General features: G+C 41.8%; 1 long non-coding RNA gene across 4 annotated transcripts in view; it reads right to left on the reverse strand.

Annotated features, from left to right (window-relative positions):
- LOC115893188 overlaps positions 1-22018 on the reverse strand; it is a 346813-nt gene that overhangs the window by 164905 nt on the left and 159890 nt on the right. For all 4 annotated transcript variants that reach the window (XR_004053132.1, XR_004053130.1, XR_004053131.1 and 1 more), the window contains exons 2-3: positions 16373-16509; positions 13859-14385 (exon numbers count right to left, since the gene is read on the reverse strand). This is a non-coding gene — a long non-coding RNA (uncharacterized LOC115893188). The remainder of the gene's footprint in view (positions 1-13858; positions 14386-16372; positions 16510-22018) is intronic.

A 22018-nucleotide genomic window follows, 5' to 3' on the forward strand; every position in this document is an offset into this window, starting at 1 on the left:
GCTTGCAGCAATATACACCAAGCCCTAATCGACTTATACCAGGCAGCCCCTCTTATTTATATTTCCTGCCTAGATCCCATAGGCATGTCTAGACCCCAGTTCAAACAAACTATTATTATCTATCTCACCGTAGTAATCACTCATGGACAGAAGACCACTTGCTTCAGAATCAGACAAAACACCTGTTAAGATGCATACTTCTCTGTGCCATAAGAACTTCTGAAATAGAACCCCAGGAGTGGAGTCCAGTACCCAGGCCCACATGATTCTTAGACATACTGGGTATAAAAAATCCACTGGGTCCTCCGCTAATTAGCTACCCCTAAAAAAATTACTGTACAGATGATAAAGCCTTGTAAAACAGTGACCTGATTTTGAATTGCCAAGAAACCAAATTCTTATTTTACATTCTTTTTCATCTTTGTATAAAGTTAAATTAATATTCCTCAAAATAAGCCCAATAAAAAATGGTAGTAACTCTTCCAGTTCTACAGATGGAAAGGATGAAAATAAGACAAATGGCATTTTCCCCTATAATTTACCCTGGAAAGGATCCAACACAGAATACGTGGATCTAATACTTGGGATGTCAGCCCTGGCTCTGTCCCCTCATTCATTCATCATCCCGCTCAGTAGCTACTTCTCTTTTCATTCTCATTTCAAAGTGCAAAATGCCCAGACTATTAAAAATGAACATAATCCCCTATTTTTGGTGACAATTACCTTACAAATGAGTGTCCATTATCCAAACCTCATATAGTACATCCCTAGTCCTGTGTGAACACTCACTTAGAAACCAATACAAATGGTCCAATCACCATGTTTCCTTCCTAATGACAGCTTTCTGGGGGATGTAGTCACAGGGAGATGGAGAGAACATCGCTGGGAAGGCCTGGCTTTTACAATCCTGAATGCTGGTCTCTCTGCAGAAGGGGTCCACCATATTTGCAGGCGGATGATTTATCATCTTATATTAGTCAAACCCCAGAAAGCCAAAAATATATATATTATAGGATTTCAGTACTCCCATGAGCAGTTAGGAAATAAGAAACATTTGAGAACAAACGTGACAAAATGATACTAAATCAAAGTTATCATTTGCTCATATTACAAGTGGCCCCCATATCCTCCACCCCTACACTTAGAGCAGTGAAAAACTATATACCATATATTAAATGTTGTATGTTAATATATTTTGTTGAGAAAATGATGAAGTGTAGGCATGACTGGCCTTCAAGATTCTCTGCAGAGAGCCCCTTGCCTTCCTCCTAATTTCATATCCCGTCTACTTGCCTATGCGCAACCTTCACTAGAGCTGCAATGTTCTGCTCACTTAAGAAAAAAAAAATAGGCCGGGAGTGGTGGCTCACACCTGTAATCTCAGCACTTTGGGAGGCCAAGGTGGGTGATTCATGAGGTCAGGAGATCGAGACCATCCTGGCTAATACAGTGAAACCCCGTCTCTACTAAAATTACAAAAAATCAGCCAGGCGTGGTGGTGGCGGGCACCTGTAGTCCCAGCTACTCGGGAGGCTGAGGCAGGAGAATGTCCTAAACCCAGGAGGTGGAGCTTGCAGTGAGCCAAGATCACACCATTGTACTCCAGCCTGCGCAACAGAGCAAGACTCCATCTCCCCGCCCCCCCCCGCAAAAAAAAAAAATACCATTCCTGTCCTTTCCTCCCTTTTCTCCCAGCAGAAATCTAACCCATACACATCAGGAGCCAGCTTAATTCATATGTACAGTGGATGCAGCGAAATCATACCTAGATCTTCGTTCAGAACTGAGATCCCCATTTCCCCAGCTCTGTGGACTCCCAGTGGCTCTCAACTGAGTCCCTCTTGCTCCAGGTCACATCACCAGCCCAGCGGAAGCTCACTTCAATGACTGGTTGAGGATGAGAAGCACAAAGGCGCTCATTGCCCCGGCTCTAAAGGTCATCCTGGTTCCCCAGCTCCTCCTAATAGGCCTCTTGCAACTGCTTCACAGTTCAACTCCTCCCTCTAAGCAAATTCCCAAGAAGCACTGGGAATTGCTTTGTAAATGTCTTGCATGTAAATCTCCACCTCAGAGCCTGTCTTTTTGGGAGTGGGTTAAGTCAGGAGGTTCTCCTGAGGCTTTGCTTGTGTTCCTAGCTTGCCTAGATTTTCCATCTTCTGCCCATGACTGGCAGGTGTTGCCTACATCACCCATCTCCCTCTTCTCTTCAGTTATGTCATCCGTTATCATGTCATTGTCTTTGTTTACTTCCAATCCTGTCATGGCTTCCCTGAAGCGGATTGTGTCTTAATCTTTGTAATCTTGGCAGTTTAACCTATTGACCTGCCCTTCAGTGTTTTGGAGTCAAATTCTCAACGTTCTGTTGGATGGAGTCGTTCCAGAGAAAATGCTAGGGCAGGGAATGGGGAGTGGAGGAAGATGGATTGGGGCCCAGACTTCATCGTAGGAATGAGTGTCCTTCAATCTCTTTTATAAGGGACTATTTTTGAAAATATCAGAGTTTACTGGATTTTGGCTTCTTTTCAGTTCTCAGGGTTTTGCCACTGAAGTATTTGATACTGGATATGTTTATCTGCAGGAGCAAACTTAGGCAAAATTGTTAACAACATGATCTTTTTATTTGAAAGTTTCCCGAGTCCTCTTTGCTCCAAGCTCTGTTAGATTCTTGTCCTCTCCGGTCACCTGCTACCTACCATTACCTTGTCACAGTCCTTTCTCAGCCTACACCCAGGCCCGCCTTGGTTAAACAGAGCCTCCTCCCCTTCTCACTCCATGCCTTTTTTGTTTCCAAAGGGACTCCAATTCAAGTGTCAACTCCAATCAAAAGGAACTTGTTTCCTTGAATACGGGGTTGAGAAGAAGCATGTGAGGCTACCTCCGCTCCAGGAAGTTTGAGCATCTTATGAGGTACAGGGCACTGGCGTTAGGAATGGTGGCCCATTTTCTGTGTCTTTGCCACTCCTGTGAACCCTACTCAAGACTAACACTAATTCAGCTCAAACTAGAATGCAAATGGCTGATTACGGGGAAAAGAGCTATGGTTTCCTGAGATAAATTAATACCTTCAAAGGATAATCTTTAACCCAAGAGGATGAATTTCTGATTTGGGTGATATTAGGTTTTCAGATATTCTACCAGTGAAGTTCTTCTCCACCCATACCCCCTCTTCACCATCTCACTGCATGAGCAATCATCTCCTGTATCTAGGCCTAAAGCCAGTTCTAAACATATTCATTTAAATCTAGGTGGCATAGTAAGTTATGAAGAACCATACCTGATAATGGTCTCAAGGCTCAAATCACTATGTCCTTGGGCCAATCACTTAAACTCTTTAAATCTCATCTCTAAGGGGAAAATAATAGCTACTGAAAGAGTTGTTAGAAAAAAAGGCAGGAGGACATATGGGTACTTTGTAGAGTGGCATATATATGTCATATAATAGTCCTGAATTGACAAGTTCCAATGAGCAATCCAAGCTACTCATTCCATCTTCTTACATCATTACAAAGCAACTGACATCAATGAGACCTGATGCTCAGACAACATTCAAGGTCTGAGAGCTACTGAGAGAGCTGCGTGTGAGTAAAACTAATAAAAGAAGTTTTAAAATGTAAGAAAGTTTATGTAGGATCACGATTTTTTTAAGCAGATGGAGACAAGTGTAAGGAATGACAAAAGCTGGCATCTGAGAGCCAGTCCTCCGCACATCCACTCAGCCATGTCCTGAGCCTTCACTAGAAGATCCAGGGACTACTTAAAGAACACAGCCCCATTCTAACCAGGAGGTCATCTGCCTGAGATGGAGCATGACAAAAATTAATCTGGGTTTTAAAGGCCAATCTGGGAGGGGCTTCAAGATAACTAGAAGCATCTGGTACTCACCTCCTTCACAAAGAAGAACCAAAATAGTGAGTAGATAATCACACTTTGAATACGTAATTTAAGATAGAACAGCAGAATTCCGCAGAGAAGTGACAGCAAACATGGAAGGCAAAGGAGAAGCAAGTGAGGCAGCCTGCTCTCCCAGAGCATCTAGAAACCTGGAGAAGCTCCCTAATGTGGGCAAACAGTAAGTAAGAGACCCCCAGTGGTCCACGTTCTCACCACAGACTTCTGCAATCATAGCCACAGGAGAGCTGCTTGACAGTCATGGGCCCTCAGGCTAACATAGGAGGTGCTTGGAGATTGCTCAATAGCATTGATCCAGAGAGGGAGCTCACACTGGGTCCCACACATCCATAGTTCTAAGCAGTTACAGCACAGCACCATTCTGGAAACCCAGCCCTCACCAGACGGCATTCTTCTTTAGGTCCCAACAGACCCTATATCTCTATACCCCTTTGGCCCCACTGACATCCCCCACCTGCAGCTGCTGCTACAACTAACAGCAAGCTGGCAAGAGCCACTGGGAGCAAGCACCACCCCTGCAATTCCCCACTGAGCAGAGGAACTACCACGTATTTCCATGCACCTTGAGGTCAGGCTTTCCTGACCACAGCCACTACTGCTCCCAGCTGCCACCACCAGGGCCAAACTTCTGCCTAGACATCCAGGCATTTCCATACATCCTCTGAAATCTAGGCAGAGGTTCCCAAACCTCAGTTCTTGACTTTGGTGCACTGGCAGGCTCAACATCACATGGAAGCTGTCAAGACTTGAGGTTTGCACCCTCTGAAGCCATGGCCTGAGCTGTAACTTGGCCCCTTTTAGCCATGCCTGGAGCAGCTGGGATGCACAGCACCAAGTCTAGACTGCACACACCACATGGACCCTGGGCCTGGCCCACAAAACCATTGATCCTCCTAGGCCTCTGGGCCTGTGATAGGAGGGGCTACCGTGAAGACCAATGACATGGCCTGGAGACATTTTCCCCATCGTCTTGGTGACAATGTTCAGCTCCTCATTACTTATGCAAATTTCTGCAACTGGCTCAAATTTCTCCTCAGAAAATGGGATTTTCTTTTCTATTACATTGTCAAGCTGCAAATTTTCCAAACTTTTATGCTCTGTTTCCCTTTTAAAACTGAATGCCTTTAACAGCACCCAAGTCACCTCTTGAATGCTGTGCAACTAAGAAAGTTCTTCTGCCAGATATCCTAAATCATCTCTCTCAAGTTCAAAGTTCTACAAATCTTTAAGGTAAGAGCAAAATGCCACCAGTCTCCTTGGTAAAATATAACAAGAGTCACCTTTGCTCCAGTTCCCAACAAGTTCCCCATCTCCATCTGAGACTACCTCAGGCTGGACCTTATTGTTCATATCACTATCAGCATTTTTGTCAAAGCCATTCAACAAGTCTCTAGGAAGTTCTAAACTTTCCCACATTTTCCTATCTTCTTCTGAGCCCTTCAAATTGTTCCAACCTCTGCCTGTTACCCAGTTCCAAAGCTGATTTCACATGTTCAGATATCTTTTTAGCAGTGCCCCACTCTACTGGTACCAATATACTGTATTAGTCCCTTTTCATGCTCCTGATAAAAACATACCTGAGACTGGACAATTTACAAAAGAAAGATGTTTATTGGACTCACAGTTTGACATGGCTGGGGAGGCCTCACAATCACAGCAGAAGGTGAAAGGCACATCTCACATGGCGGCAGACAAGAGAAGAGAGAGCATGCGCAGGGAAACTCACATTTTTAAAACCATCAGAACTCATGAGACTCATTCACTATCGCAAGAACAGCACACGAAAGACCCCCCCCCCCACCCCCCGCCATTCAAACATCTCTCACTGGGTTCCTCCCATGACATACGGGATTTGTGGAAGTTACAATTCAAGATGGGATTTGGTGGGAACACAACCAAATCATATCAGCATGTAACAAAATAACACATGCACCCCATAAATATATATAAATATTATGTATCAATTTTTAAAATTTAAAAAGAGTTGATTAACCTATGGGCAAACAAGAGGATCTGCTATGAATAAGGGGCAAATAAACACGTTTGGGCTCAGAATATGGGTGATTATAATGTTCCAGGTAAATTGTGAGATGAGGAATGTCAGTCAAAAAAAAAATCCCATAAAAGTTCTAAACTCCCTTGTCTTGTTATTCTTGTAACAGGCTGCATGTGGTGGGGGATGGGATATATGAGAAGATTAATTTGATGGGAGAAGGTAATGGTGATTGAGCCTGAATAATTCAGTGAAGTTTAAAAAGAATAGCTTTAAATAACACTAACATGAAGGATTCTCCAGAGGAATCTGCTTGCAATTTTCTTCTTTTTTTTCTTTTTTTCTTTTTTTGTTTGAGACAGTCTCACTCCAGGCTGGAGTGCAATGGCACAATCTTGGCTCACTGCAGCCTCCACCTCCCAGGTTCAAGCAATTCTCCTGCCTCAGCCTCCTGAGTAGTTGGGACTACAGGTGTAAGCCACCATGCCCAGCTAATTTTTGTGTTTTTAGTAGAGATAGGGGTTTTACCATCTTGGCCAGGCTGGTCTTGAACTCCTGACCTCAGGTGATCCACCTGCCTTGGCCTCCCAAAGCACTGGAATTACAGGTGTGAGTCACCAGGCCTGGCCAATATTAATATACTAACTATAGCTACATTGTTTCTTGGATATATTTCTAATTCATAAAGGGTATTTATTTTTTAGGCTGATGACTTTGCTTTTTTGTTTGTTTGTTTGTTTTTTGAGACAGAATCTCTCTCTGTCACCCAGGCTGGAGTGCGGTGGCACGATCTCGGTTCACTGTAACCTCCACCTCCTGGGTTCAAGTTATTCTCCTGCCTCAGCCTTCTGAGTAGCTGGGACTACAGGCACATGCCACCACACCCAGCTAATTTTCTGTACTTTTAGTAGAGACAGGGTGTCACAGTGTTAGCCAGGATAGTCTCAATCTCCTGACCTTGTGATCCACCCACCTTGGCCTCCCAAAGTGCTGGGATTACAAGGTGTGAGCCCTGCCAATGTTTCTTGCATGTTATCAAAAGTAGTGCAACTGTAACTACTACAACTATGGTGGGTAAGGTGTTGTTGTTGGTGTTGGTGTTGTTATAAATAGGACAGTGGTACTTGCAGGATTTTTTATTAAACAGTGTGGCCCACGGACTGAGAAAGTTTGTTTAATAACACTTGCACGGAGATTAGTGAGTTCCCTTGGATTTTAAGGAACCTGTCTTCTGCAATGTGACTTTTCCCTTTAGATGAGTGATTTTTTACAGAAGTAAGAATAACAAAGTTGCATAATAATTTAAATCCAAAAAATGATAAATTTTTACATTTTAACAAGAGTAACATGAACTGAAAATTTAGCCCAAAAGGCTCTGGGTGTTTCTATGGAAACATTTCCAAGCAGCAACCCCCAAGTCCAGGGAATAGGGTTTTCACTGCCTCCCTTTAAAAACACTCCTTTACAATCCTGCAGTCAAATAGGCCGATCACATTCTACTGAATGGTTTCAAATTTGCGTGTCTTTCTTCTTCTGAATAGCTGAGCTAAAAGACATTAACTCCCTTAGGTTTATTGAATTGAGTCTTCCTGAGTTAAAGAATTTATGGAGTATATGACTCCCTTACTTTGCCTTTAACATTTAGAAGAGCTGAAAATAGAAGTCCTCACCAGAAAGAAACTGTTTTCATTAGGACTTTAAGCCCAAGAGTTGCAGATAATGATGGAAAACAATCATTATTCTTTTCCTCAAGGGACCTAGGTTCACACGTTATGTTATTTATAGAGACCACTGGGAAAAGTTCAGAATGAAAAAATAACAGCTCTTTCCAAACCAGTGTTCACTGGCTTCTATAGCATAACTTGGGAATATAACTGTGCTAATAGAGTCTAATTCTTTTGCCCATTTTCCTTTCCTATCTCACTATTGCTCCTGCTTGGAGTGAGTCAGAATCCCAAGAGGGGATGGGTAGGTACCACACCCCAGTAATGGGGATTTCCTAACATCATACATTTGGCAAGAACAAAAGGGATGTTTTAAAAAATGCACGAAACACAAATGAATTCTAGCCCAACAAAGTCAGCCAACAATTCTCTGACTCCGTGGCAAGTCACTGGCCCTGGAGGATCTGAAGTTTCCCATTTACAGAAGCTCCCACGTGTTGAGGCATCTGTTTGTTTCTGGTGGATAACATGGCAACATTATTTTATACCTTATTTGGCCTTATTCATATGTACAGCATTAAAAGTTAGATTTTCAAATCAAATTGTCAATAAAATAACAACAGGATGCCTTAAATTTGAATAATAGGTTTCAACATGGCTTTGAGTTACCACGGATTTTTCCACTCTCCTCAAGGGCAGCTTTCCTCCTCTACTCAAACTGATAAATACTTTGGTAAAAATGCAGAGCCCATGGAGGACTGTGTAGCTGAGAGGTGAAGACAGCTGGACTTCCTGGGTCGAGTGGGGACTTGGAGAACTTTTCTGTTTAGCTAAAGGGTTGTAAACACACCAATCAGCACTCTTTGTGTCTAGCTAAAGGTTTGTAAATGCACCAATCAGCACTCCGTAAAAATGCACCAATCAGTACTATGTGTCTAGCTAAAGGTTTATAAACGCACCAATCAGCACTCCATAAAAATGGGCCAATCAGTGCTCTGTAAAATGGACCAATCAGCAGGATGTGGATGGGGCCAAATAAGAGAATAAAAGCTGGCCACCCCAGCCAGCAGTGGCAACCCACTCCGATCCCCTTCCACGCTGTGGAAGCTTTGTTCTTTCACTCTTTGCAATAAATCTTGCTGCTGCTCACTCTTTGGGTCCGCACTACCTTTATGAGCTGTAACACTCACCGTGAAGGTCTGCAGCTTCACTCCTGAAGTCAGCAAGACCATGAACCCACTGGGAGGAACGAACAACTCCGGAGGCACCACCTTTAAGAGGTATAACACTCACTGCAAAAGTCTGCAGCTTCATTCCTGAAGTCAACAAGACCACGAGCCCACCAGAAGAAAGAAACTCCAGACACATCTGAACATCTGAAAGAACAAACTCTGGACACACCATGTTTAAGAACTGTAACACTAACCATGAGTGTCTGCAGCTTCATTCTTGAAGTCAGCGAGACCAAGAACCCACCAGAAGGAACCAATTTTGGACACAGAGCTACAATTCAGTTGCATCTTCCGGAGGGCACAGAAATAATCCATGGCTAAGAATCACAGATAATCATCCCACCCTAGAAATGGCCTTGAGTGCAATGCTCATCTTGGGCAAGAACCTTACTTTATCCTCTAAGCAGTTTCACCTTTTGAATGGAATTCACAATTTCTTGGGTTTACTGTTCACCATATCAGATGACATTCCCTCTGAGGTCTAAATGTTAGCATATGCTCTTTTGTAAAATTAGCAAATAGTATTTTCCTTGTCAGAATAGCCCACTGATATCTTGTATACTATGATACCTTGACATTTGAATACACAATTAATATCAGATCTGGAAGACTTGCTACTGCCCAGGGTAGGTGACAAACACCTTCTCCTGGTCTCACACAGCTAAGATGTTATATGGCACAAGAGTAATGAAAAGAGAAATCCATGAAGGAGACAGAAAAGAAATAATTGAATCCAAGCAAGTAACTTGTGAGAGGCAAAGATCGTGTCTTGTTTGTGTCTATCAGAGGCCTAATGGAGTGCCTAGCACAGAGAAGATTTCAATCGACACTTTCTGAACACATAAGTGAATGAATGAATAAATGAATCGAAAAGAAATCAAGGTTAGAGTTCCTTGAGCAATTTCTACTGACTAGTGACTCTTTTTGGTTTCCCTATTCATACTGTTGAAGGTGGAACATTCTAAATCAGAATGACATAGCAGTGTGGAGCACCACTCTGGTTGTGGAGCAGGGCTGTACAGATCGAGGACTCCAGCTCCATTGCTAATTGCCTGTGTGGCCCTAAGTAAGTCTCCTCAGTGAGCTTCAGTTTCATTATGTGTAAAATGGTAATAATAATTACACAAATTTTGAAATTGGCCCAATTTTTCTATAGAACTAATGGGCTTTTTCAGTAAATATAAAAATTGATTCTTTTGGTCTTAAAGCTGAAAATTACAGCTGTCTTCTCTGAGCCCCCTTCTCAGAAAACACAGTATCAAGGAACTGAAACTTACCAGAACTGAAACACTCAGGCAATGAGATGCCAGACCCCTCATCCGTCATAATTCCCTAACTGACCACCTGCTTCCTACTGACCAATCCTCTTCCTTCCCTCTCCCTAATTCCTGTTTTCTCATACATAGTTACATTCCATCCCCACTATATAAACACCTAATTTTAGTCAGTTGGGGAGACCAATTTGAAACTTACCCCCCATCTACCAGCTGTCAACTGCATTAAAAAGACTTTCTTCCCTGGCAATACTCATTGGCTCAGGGATTGGCTTTCTGTATAGTGAGCAACAGGACCTTGGTTGAACCCCTGGTATTTGGCAACAGTTTCACCAGGTTGTTAAGAGGATTAAGTGAAATAAAAAACATAAAGTCCTTAGCACAAAGCCAGACAACAGTAAGCACTCAATATTTGCGATATCACTCATAATTGAGATAGAATTATGAAGATGGTACCAAATACAGCCCAAGTGAGAAGTTCAGGGTTATGACTTTAAGTTGTTTTTCTAATTATCTTTATTAAAAGAATGATACAGGCCGGGTGCAGTGGCTCACACCTGTAATCCCAGCACTTTGGGAGGCCGAAGCGGGCAGATCATGAGGTCAGGAGATCAAGACCATCCTGGCTAACGTGGTGAAACCCTGTCTCTACTAAAAAATACCAGAAATTAGCTGGGCATCATGGCACACGCCTGTAGTCCCAGCTACTCGGGAGGCTGAGGCAGGAGAATCGTTTGAACCAGGGAGACGGAGGTTGCAGTGAGCCAAGATCATGCCACTGCACTCCAGCCTGGGCAACAAAGCAAGACTCTGTCTCGAAAAAAAAAAAAAAGGAATAATACAAATAAGTGAATAATAATGAATGCACAAACTGGGAAATGGGTAACTCATGTTGTCTCCTTACATGGTCTCTAATGAACAACCTAGTGCCAGCTGGAAAACCTGGGGTGGTTTTCTTCTCTGCAAGATTTCTTAGGGCGGAAACACATCTATTCAGAGACTAGCAGAGTGCACGCTGCATTGTGGGCACTCGGGAAGTGTTCAAAGCACAAAAACATTACTCACTATCTGTAAACGTCCCTAAGGAAAGATGCTAGTTACTACTTTTGCCTTGGATAAGCCCTCTGAGATTGTCCATAAAAGATTAAACTGGAATTGCTGACAAAGAAAATGAACACAAAAAAGGCATTGCTCTGTGGTAAGCAGATCTATGCAAACCCAGCCACAAAGGCCAAGGAAGTTAAGAGACCAAAGAAAGAGGCTGACAAATCCAGTTTCTCAGAAGGGAACATTTAATAGTGACTTACAAATAAAAGCCATAGTTTCCGGTGGTGGTGAGGCAAGATGGTGGATCCTGGCACCATTATCCCCCAGACCCAAGGCTTCTATATGATAGGGTAGGAACGTGTAGGACAACTGAAGTCAACCCCTCAAAGAAAGCCACAAATGTCATGTGACTCTCACTAAGGGCAGAATTTATGGTCAAAGTTGTTTTGACCTAAGGACAGAATTTACTTCAAACATATGCTCTTATACAAGGAACAGTAGATAAAATAGAAATCTTAGAGGCATTCCCAGAACTGGGGCTAATCAGAAGTCAACATGGCAACTACCATCCAAGATGGAGTTGCTTTAGTCTCCACAGGCATGCTTTCTTGGGTCTAGCTGGATGAGACAGTTATTTGTGTAAAGACATTTTCCTTTTATAAGTCAATGATGTCAAAAATAAGTTAAGATTTGACTTATCTGCTAGGAGGTCAACTTGATCTTTCTTAGTGGCAAAAAATTGGGAAGATGTAAGGTTTTGTGGTATTTTAAAATTCCTAGAAGATATGTAAAAACGAGAAAATGTATAATCCTGACCTGCCACATGCGTTAAAAGTTCAGATTGAATCCTTTGATCTGGAGAGTAAATTTAAAAATAAATGAAATAATGTTGGGATTGGAGACCGATTGATTAATGTTCTTGGCAATCATTTGTTGTAATTAATACCCCCAAAACAGCTCAAAGATGGAATTTACAGCTTTTCAGAGCAATGCTGTGAAATAACTAAATAGATATATGTATATGTATACATGTAATACTGTGAAAGAAATATAAGACAAAATTCAAATGGAGACAATGAGGACATGGGGGAGCACGTAGAAAGGAAATCTAAAGTAAAATATTCATTTGGTCCAGGTGCGGTGGCTCACGCCTGTGATCCCAGCACTTTAGGAGGCCGAGGTGGGCAGATCATTTGAAGTCAGGAGTTCGAGACCAGCCTGGCCAATATGATGAAACCCTGTCTCTACTAAAAATACAAAAATTAGCCAGGCAGTAGTCCCAGTTACTTGGAAGGCTGAGGCAGGAGAATGGCTTGACCCGGAAGGCAGAGCTTGCAGTGAGCCCAGATCGTGCAATTGCATTGCACTCCAGCCTGGGTGACAGAGTGAGACTCCATCTCAAAAAAATAAAAATAAAAATAAAAACTATTCATTTACTAGTTTATTCCAAGGACCAACACATGCACATCCACACGCAGAGATAGTATGACAATTTTGACTAGAGAGCAAGACTTTATGCACATCACAATGAGTGTGAAATAGAAGAAATGAATAGAAAAACGACAGACTGCTCCAACCCAGTTACATTGTACTTGTTAGATTTTAGATTAAACAAATTGGAGTAAATAAATTGATGTCATATAGTGCTGCATGTACTTAATCTATACAGAAGAACGGCAGAACTTCCAGTCAAAAGGCTTTTTACCACACTCCAGGATAACTTGGGAATCATCTCTGAGGACTCCATAAGCTACATGGAATCTATTATACTTTTACACAAGGTTGGTCTAGGTTGTGCCCTCTGGTGGTACTTCAGGAAATTTTGAGGGATTGGGGGAAAGAAGAAATGGAGAGAGAGAGGAAAGGTAAAAAAAGAGAAGGGCAGAGTAGAGGGTAGAAGTAGGGGATGGATTCCTTGAATGCCCACCATTTATACCATGCCAAGCAATTTTACCTAAATGGTCTCATTAATCCTCTCAACTCCACTGTAAATAGGTATCCTAAGCCTCGTTTCACGGCTCAGGAAATGGAGGTCCAGAGAAGTGAAGAAATTGGTTCAGTATCACAGTATAATAAGTGACAGAACAAGATTATTCTCAGGTCTTTCTGCCTGCCCACTGCTGTTCTGCAACTCACCAGATGCCTGCATATGGTTGACCCTAAACCAGATTCCTCAACAAGTCAACAGCAACCCACCTGCCCTGGCCATTTAGCTATTGCCCACCATGTCATCAGGTACCCTTCCTGATGGAATTCCCAATCCTGCGAAGGGCATCCCTGATTCCACATGAGGTTAAGGAGATGCTGTTGCCTACCTGTTTCACTCTAGGGAAATTCACATAATGATGTTTTTCACCCTAAATGCCAAAACCCAAAGTTTTTTACAATGAAAACATCTCTTCTGAGTAAGCTTGAAGTCTACTCTGGAAGGTAAATGTGTCACTGGAGGGCTGATAATGAACTTAAAGTTACTATACTAGACATAGATGTTTTAAAAGATATTTCATTCAAGCCAAGTCTGCTAAAGCCCATCGAAAAACATTTTGACTGATTTTATTTGAAAAGAAAATGTGTGTTCCCTTTCAATGGTATGCCTTTCTATAAAGTGAATTATCACATTTTCCTCTATTCCAAGAACTGCATGCAGTAAACCTTGAGAAAAATGTTTTTCTCCAACTTCCTTTTTCTTAGAAATCTATTGACCATTTTGATTTTCATTCTCAATGCGTAGCTACTTACATTTTGTTTTCCAGTTCTCTTCTGGGGTGTGTTCACATTCATTTTGGTAGCCATTTTAGTTTGTCTCCTGTTGATCTTTGATTTTATGTTTATTTCCATCAGACATACTTCATTCTTACTTACTTCTGAAACTGGCATTTATGCCAGAGATGGGTAGCTGCCGTCCCAATATCTGTTCTGTACAACCATGATTTTATGCAAGGGATGAAACTGCTGAGACAAAAGACTGTATTTCTCATCCAACCTTGTTGTGTCGATGTGACTAAGGTCTGATCAATGACACACAAGTGGAAGTGTCAGGTGACACTTCTAGAAATGCTCCTTGACAGAGCACCAGACAGCTGGCCCAGGCCTTTTTTGTTCTTCCTCACTTCCTTCCTCCTGCCAGACGTATGAGCCTGAGCCCTGCTAGCCATGTTGGACCACAGCGAAGATTGTTAGTCACACACGTTACATGTGGCAGAGCAGACAGGATACCAGGTCCAAGATAATGGTGGAGTGCCACGCCAGTCTTACACTGCCTATTTCTGGAGAGAAAAAAGGAAACTTAAGAACTCATCTCATTTAAGCCTGTGTTGCTCCTAGTGTTCTTACTAGTATCTTTACATAATTGTTAATAAATGCAATCTTCCTGGACTCCCCTGAGGATATGGAGTTCCTTTCTGGAAACTACAGATAGACCAAAGATACTTAATTTTCAGGTCGGGCCGCGGTGGCTCATGCCTGTAATCCCAGCACTTTGGGAGGCCGAGGCAGGCAGATCACGAGGTCAGGAGATCAAGACTATCCTGGCTAACACGATGAAACCCCCTCTCTACTAAAAATACAAAAAATTAGCCAGGCGTGGTAGTGGGCGCTACTCAGGAGGCTGAGGCAGGAGAATGGCATGAACCTGGGAGGCGGAGCTTGCAGTGAACCAAGATCGCACCACAGCGAGACTCTAGTCACCAAAAAAAAAAAAAAAAAAAAAAAAAAAAAAAAAAAAAAAAAAAAAAAAAAAAAAAAAAAAAAAGATACTTAATTTTCATCTAATCCTTTTGGGATATGACCAAGTGAAATGTTCTAAGGTATTAAAAGTCTGATTAAAGACAAATCCGATGACAGTAAATTTAACTTTGAGTCAAACTTCTGTAATACCACTATACTATAAAAAACTGGCAAATAAAATTTCAATACACCAACTTAAACACCATATTTTTTAAAATATTCATTGTCTCAAGGGCTGATGATGATCTATAAACTGAAAAAACTAAATACTGGGTCATGGCTATGGACCTTGGGTTGCAAGAACTAGCTTAGGAAAAACAAAAAGTATTGGTTTACCTAACAAAAAAGTGCAGTAATAGACCTGCTTTCCAACATGGCTGGATCTTCATGAATCTGCCTCTCTTCAGCTCTCAGCTGTGATTTTCTTTTTATTGGTTTTATTCTGAGGCAGGCTCTTTCTATATAGCTGCAAAGTCAACCACTAACCGGTCCAAGACTACAGTTTACCAGCTTAAAAAAACAGTGGAAAGGCTAGACGTGGTGGCTCATGCCTGTAATCTCAGCACTTTTGGAAGCTGAAGTGGGCAGATCATCTGAGGTCAGGAGTTGGAGACCAGCCTGGCCAACATGGTGAAACCCTGTCTCTACTCAAAACACAAAAAGTAGCCGGGTGTGGTGGCAAGCGCCTGTAATCCCAGCTACTCAGGAGGCTAAGGCAAGAGAATACCTTGAACCCAGGAGGTGGAGGTTGCAGGGGGCTGAGATCACACCACTGCGATCTCAGCCTGGGGGACAAGAGTGAGACTTTGTCTCAAAAAGAACAAAACAGTGGAAAGAAGGCACTTTTTCCCAGATGTATTAGATTATCATTCAGCAAGTATTCATTATCGCCCCCTCAACTTTCATGAGAGCCTTTGATGTCAATATTGGTCATACGATTTGCTTTGGCCAATGGAATATTAGTCAGTGTGACATGAGTTTGGCTGAACTAGGTTTACACAGTGGGACGTGGTCTTTACACTTTGCTTTCATTTTGCTTTCATCATTAGAGGACTATGCTTTGAGTTGAGTAGCTACTGGCCCAGGGAGGATGAAGGACACATGGAGCAAAATTGGAGCCAAGCCCAGCCCATCTTACCTTGCGTAAAAAATAAATAAATAGTTTTCAACTGAGATTTGGAGCAGTTTCTCACACAGCGTATGTGAGGCAACAGCTGATTGGTGCATATGAAATTCCAACAAAATTGTTTAATCTCATTAGCTCAGGTCAGTAATTCTTAAGTGTGATCATCAGCGTTGCCTGGGAACTTGTTAACAAGTCATCAGGTCTCACCCCAGACCTACAGAACTAAACACTCTGAAGTAAGGGACCAGCAATTTTTGTTTAAACAAGTGCTCCAAGTGATTCTGATTTCCTGTCAAGTTTGACACCCACTGACTTAGGTCATATGCCCATCCTTAAACCAATCTCAGTACCTAAGGATTCAGGCCTGGAGTTGTAGGATGGCTCAGTGGCACTAGAATTACCTGAACTAGGGAACGGAGTCTAAGGGTGGACATTTCTGGCCAAGTCCATAGGTGATGCTGATGCTCCTGGTCAAGGGAGAACCTCTGTTGTAGGTTATGGGTGTGGCAGCAATAATTCCCTATTGGGAAATCAGCATCTGTTCATAAAAGAAGAAAGAAACAAAAGAAGGATGCTGGTCAGGGAACAAATGTCAATCATGACTCCATTCTCATTAAAAGAAAAACATTCCAACAACCACAAATATTCTCCAACAATTCTGTAGGGACACGGGAATCTGGAGTGAAAAGAGAAATCTCATCTGTCATTCAGTTTGTGAAATGATTGAGACAAGAACTGATTTTTTTGTCTCTTCAATGTTGCCAAAATTCAAAACAGAGCTCAGGAATCAAATAGAAAATGGCAGTTTTTGCTAGAGAGAGCCATGTATCATTTTCTAATGTGATATGAATTGTCACATAAATCTTTCTTAGTACAATTCACTGAAGATAAATATAGTGCTTAAGGAGATAATGTCTATATATCATACAATTGAGTCATTTTGATCCATTCTAGTGAAACCAAGACAGCAGTCTATAGTTTTCAGTGATCCAAGATAAAAGACAGAATCACAGCCCCTGACTATTGCTGTTATTTTTAATCTGTCCTTGGTATGTAGAAATCAAAGTTAAAACTCAAAGGACCTTAGAGATCATCTAACCCAGGTATTACAAACCACTGGACAATAGACCACATTTCACCTCAAAAGGTGTTTTATTTGCCCTGTACAGAACTGTTTTATGTTAATTAACATTTTTGCCATATTTTAAATTTTTCAACATTTTTAAATAAGTTTGAAGACCTGGTGCAACACATTATAGACATAAGTCTATATTCCCTCACAGCATGTTAAGTGGGAGGTGAATGCTACCAATGCTACCACCCTCCTTTTTTTTTTTTTTTTTTTTTTTTGAGACGGAGTCTAGCTCTGTCACCAGGCTGGAGTGCAGTAGCACGTTCTGGGCTCACTGCCACCTCTGCTTCCCGGGTTCAAGCAATTCTCCTGCCTCAGCCTCCCGAGTAGCTGGGACTACAGGTGCATGCCACCAAGCCCAGCTAATTTGTGTATTTTTAGTAGAGACAGGGTTTCACCATGTTGGCCAGAATGGTCTCAATCTCTTGACCTTGTGATCTGCCCTCCTCAGCCTCCCAAAGCGCTGGGAATACAGGCGTGAGCCACTGTGCCCAGCGTACCTCCTTTTGAAGGAGCTCTTACTCCTACTCCTCAGTTTGATGAGGACACTACAGCACTGTGATTTTACAACTAGATCTCTTCACTTGTCTCCAGGGCCTGCTGTGGTCCCACAGGCATTTATGTTGGCTGCTTCTCATCTAAACCAACTCCCCTGTTTGACCAATGAGAACACTGAGGTCCATGGTGATGATGAACTTTAATGCACATCATCTCTCAGGGGCAGACCAAGTCTGCATGGCTAGTTTTTCTCATTTTTAGAATATAGTTTCCCTTAGAGACAAATTTTTCACCATAAATAAGAGAATTATAAAGTTTACCTTTTAAATTCTACTCATTTGGGGCTGGGCACAGTGGTTCACACTTGGAATCCCAGCATTTTGGAGGCCGAGGCTGGGGGAGCACCTGAGGCCAGGAGTTCGAGACCAGCCTGGCCAACATGGTGAAACCCTATCGCTACTAAAAATACAAAAATTAGCCAGGTATGGTGGTACACACCTGTAGTCCCAGTTACACGGGAGGCTGAGACAGAACTGCTTGAACCCGGGAGGCAGAGGCTGAGATGAGCTGAGATCACACCACTGCACTCAAGCCTAGGTGACAGAGCAAGACTCTGTCTCCAAAAAAAAAAAAAATCTGAAGATGGCCGAATAGGAACAGCTCCAGTCTCCAACTCCCAGCGCGAGCGACACAGAAGACCGGTGATTTCTGCATTTTCAACTGAGGCAAACAGGGTCTGGAGTGGACCTCAAGCAATCTCCAACAGACCTACAGCTGAGGGTCCTGACTATTAGAAGGAAAACTATCAAACAGGAAGAACACCTACACCAAAACCCCATCAGTACGTCACCATCATCAAAGACCAGAGGCAGATAAAACCACGAAGATGGGGAAGAAGCAGGGCAGAAAAGCTGGAAATTCAAGAAATAAGAGCACATCTCCCCCTGCAAAGGAGCGCAGCTCATCACCAGCAACGGATCAAAGCTGGTCAGAGAATGACTTTGACGAAATGAGAGAAGAAGGCTTCAGTCCATCAAACTTCTCAGAGCTAAAGGAGGAATTACGTACCCAGCGCAAAGAAACTAAAAATCTTGAAAAAAGAGTGGAAGAATTGATAGCTAGAATAATTAATGCAGAGAAGGTCATAAATGAAATGACAGAGATGAAAACCATGACACGAGAAATACGTGACAAATCCACAAGCTTCAGTAACCGACTCGATCAACTGGAAGAAAGAGTATCAGCGATTGAGGATCAAATGAATGAAATGAAGCGAGAAGAGAAACCAAAAGAAAAAAGAAGAAAAAGAAATGAACAAAGCCTGCAAGAAGTATGGGATTATGTAAAAAGACCAAATCTACGTCTGATTGGGGTGCCTGAAAGTGAGGGGGAAAATGGAACCAAGTTGGAAAACACACTTCAGGATATCATCCAGGAGAACTTCCCCAACCTAGTAGGGCAGGCCAACATTCAAATTCAGGAAATACAGAGAACACCACAAAGATACTCCTCCAGAAGAGCAACTCCAAGACACATAATTGCCAGATTCACCAAAGTTGAAATGAAGGAAAAAAATCTTAAGGGCAGCCAGAGAGAAAGGTCGGGTTACCCACAAAGGGAAGCCCATCAGACTAATAGCAGACCTCTCGGCAGAAACTCTACAAGCCAGAAGAGAGTGGGGGCCAATATTCAACGTTCTTAAAGAAAAGAATTTTAAACCCAGAATTTCATATCCAGCCAAACTAAGTTTCATCAGTGAAGGAGAAATAAAATCCTTTACAGATAAGCAAATGCTTAGAGATTTTGTCACCACCAGGCCTGCCTTACAAGAGACCCTAAAGGAAGCCCTAAACATGGAAGGGAACAACCGGTACCAGCCATTGCAAAAACATGCCAAAATGTAAAGACCATCGAGGCTAGGAAGAAACTGCATCAACTAACGAGCAAAATAACCAGTTAATATCATAATGGCAGGAACAAGTTCACACATAACAATACTAACCTTAAATGTTAATGGACTAAATGCTCCAATTAAAAGACACAGACTGGCAAACTGGATAAAGAGTCAAGACCCATCAGTCTGCTGTATTCGGGAGACCCATCTCACATGCAGAGACATATATAGGCTCAAAATAAAGGGATGGAGGAAGATCTACCAAGCAAATGGAAAACAAAAAAAAGCAGGGGTTGCAATCCTAGTCTCTGATAAAATAGACTTTAAACCATCAAAGATCAAAAGAGACAAAGAAGGCCATTACATAATGGTAAAGGGATCAATTCAACAGGAGGAGCTAACTATCCTAAATTCATAAAGCAAGTCCTTAGAGACTTACAAAGAGACTTAGACTCCCATACAATAATAATGGGAGACTTCAACACTCCACTGTCAACATTAGACAGATCAACGAGACAGAAAGTTAACAAGGATATCCAGGAATTGAACTCATCTCTGCACCAAGCGGACCTAATAGACATCTATAGAACTCTCCACCCCAAATCAACAGAATATACATTCTTCTCAGCACCACATAGCACTTATTCCAAAATTGACCACATAATTGCAAGTAAAGCACTCCTTAGCAAATGTAAAAGAACAGAAATTATAACAAACTGTCTCTCAGACCACAGTGCAATCAAACTAGAACTCAGGACTAAGAAACTCAATCAAAACCGCTCAACTACATGGAAACTGAACAACCTGCTCCTGAATAACTACTGGGTACATAACAAAATGAAGGCAGAAATAAAGATGTTCTTTGAAACCAATGAGAACAAAGATACAACATACCAGAATCTCTGGGACACATTTAAAGCAGTGTGTAGAGGGAAATTTATAGCACTAAATGCCCACAAGAGAAAGCTGGAAAGATCTAAAATTGACACTCTAACATCACAATTAAAAGAACTGGAGAAACAAGAGGAAACACATTCAAAAGCTAGCAGAAGGCAAGAAATAACTAAGATCAGAGCAGAACTGAAGGAGATAGAGACACAAAAAACCCTCCAAAAAATCAATGAATCCAGGAGTTGCTTTTTTGAAAAAATCAACAAAATTGACAGACCGCTAGCAAGACTAATAAAGAAGAAAAGAGAGAAGAATCAAATAGACGCAATAAAAAATGATAAAGGGGATATCACCACGGACCCCACAGAAATACAAACTACCATCAGAGAATACTATAAACACCTCTACGCAAATCAACTAGAAAATCTAGAAGAAATGGATAATTTCCTGGACACTTACACTCTTCCAAGACTAAACCAGGAAGAAGTGGAATCCCTGAATAGACCAATAGCAGGCTCTGAAATTGAGGCAATTATTAATAGCCTACCAACCAAAAAAAGTCCAGGACCAGATGGATTCACAGCTGAATTCTACCAGAGGTACAAGGAGGAGCTGGTACCATTCCTTCTGAAACTATTCCAATCAATTGAAAAAGAGGGAATCCTCCCTAACTCATTTTATGAGGCCAACATCATCCTGATACCAAAGCCTGGCAGAGACACAACAAAAAAAGAAAATTTTAGACCAATATCCCTGATGAACATCGATGCAAAAATCCTCAATAAAATACTGGCAAACCGGATTCAGCAGCACATCAAAAAGCTTATCCACTATGATCAAGTGGGCTTCATCCCTGGAATGCAAGGCTGGTTCAACATTCGCAAATCAATAAACGTAATCCAGCATATAAACAGAACCAAAGACAAGAACCACATGATTATCTCAATAGATGCAGAAAAGGCTTTTGACAAAATTCAACAGCCCTTCATGCTAAAAACGCTCAATACATTCGGTATTGATGGAACGTACCTCAATATAATAAGAGCTATTTATGACAAACACACAGCTAATATCATACTGAATGGGTAAAAACTGGAAAAATTCCCTTTGAAAACTGGCACAAGACAGGGATGCCCTCTCTCACCACTCCTATTCAACATAGTGTTGGAAGTTCTGGCTAGGGCAATCAGGCAAGAGAAAGAAATCAAGGGTATCCAGTTAGGAAAAGAAGAAGTCAAATTGTCCCTGTTTGCAGATGACATGATTGTATATTTAGAAAACCCCATCATCTCAGCCCAAAATCTTCTTAAGCTGATAAGCAACTTCAGCAAAGTCTCAGGATACAAAATTAATGTGCAAAAATCACAAGCATTCTTATACACCAGTAACAGACAAACAGAGAGCCAAATCATGAATGAACTTCCATTCACAATTGCTTCAAAGAGGGTAAAATACCTAGGAATCCAACTTACAAGGGATGTAAAGGACCTCTTCAAGGAGAACTACAAACCACTGCTCAGTGAAATCAAAGAGGACACAAACAAATGGAAGAACATACCATGCTCATGGATAGGAATAATCAATATCGTGAAAATGGCCATACTGCCCAAGGTTATTTATAGATTCAATGCC

The sequence above is a fragment of the Rhinopithecus roxellana genome, chromosome 14 (assembly GCF_007565055.1).
Source record: "Rhinopithecus roxellana isolate Shanxi Qingling chromosome 14, ASM756505v1, whole genome shotgun sequence".
NCBI lineage: Eukaryota > Metazoa > Chordata > Mammalia > Primates > Cercopithecidae > Rhinopithecus > Rhinopithecus roxellana.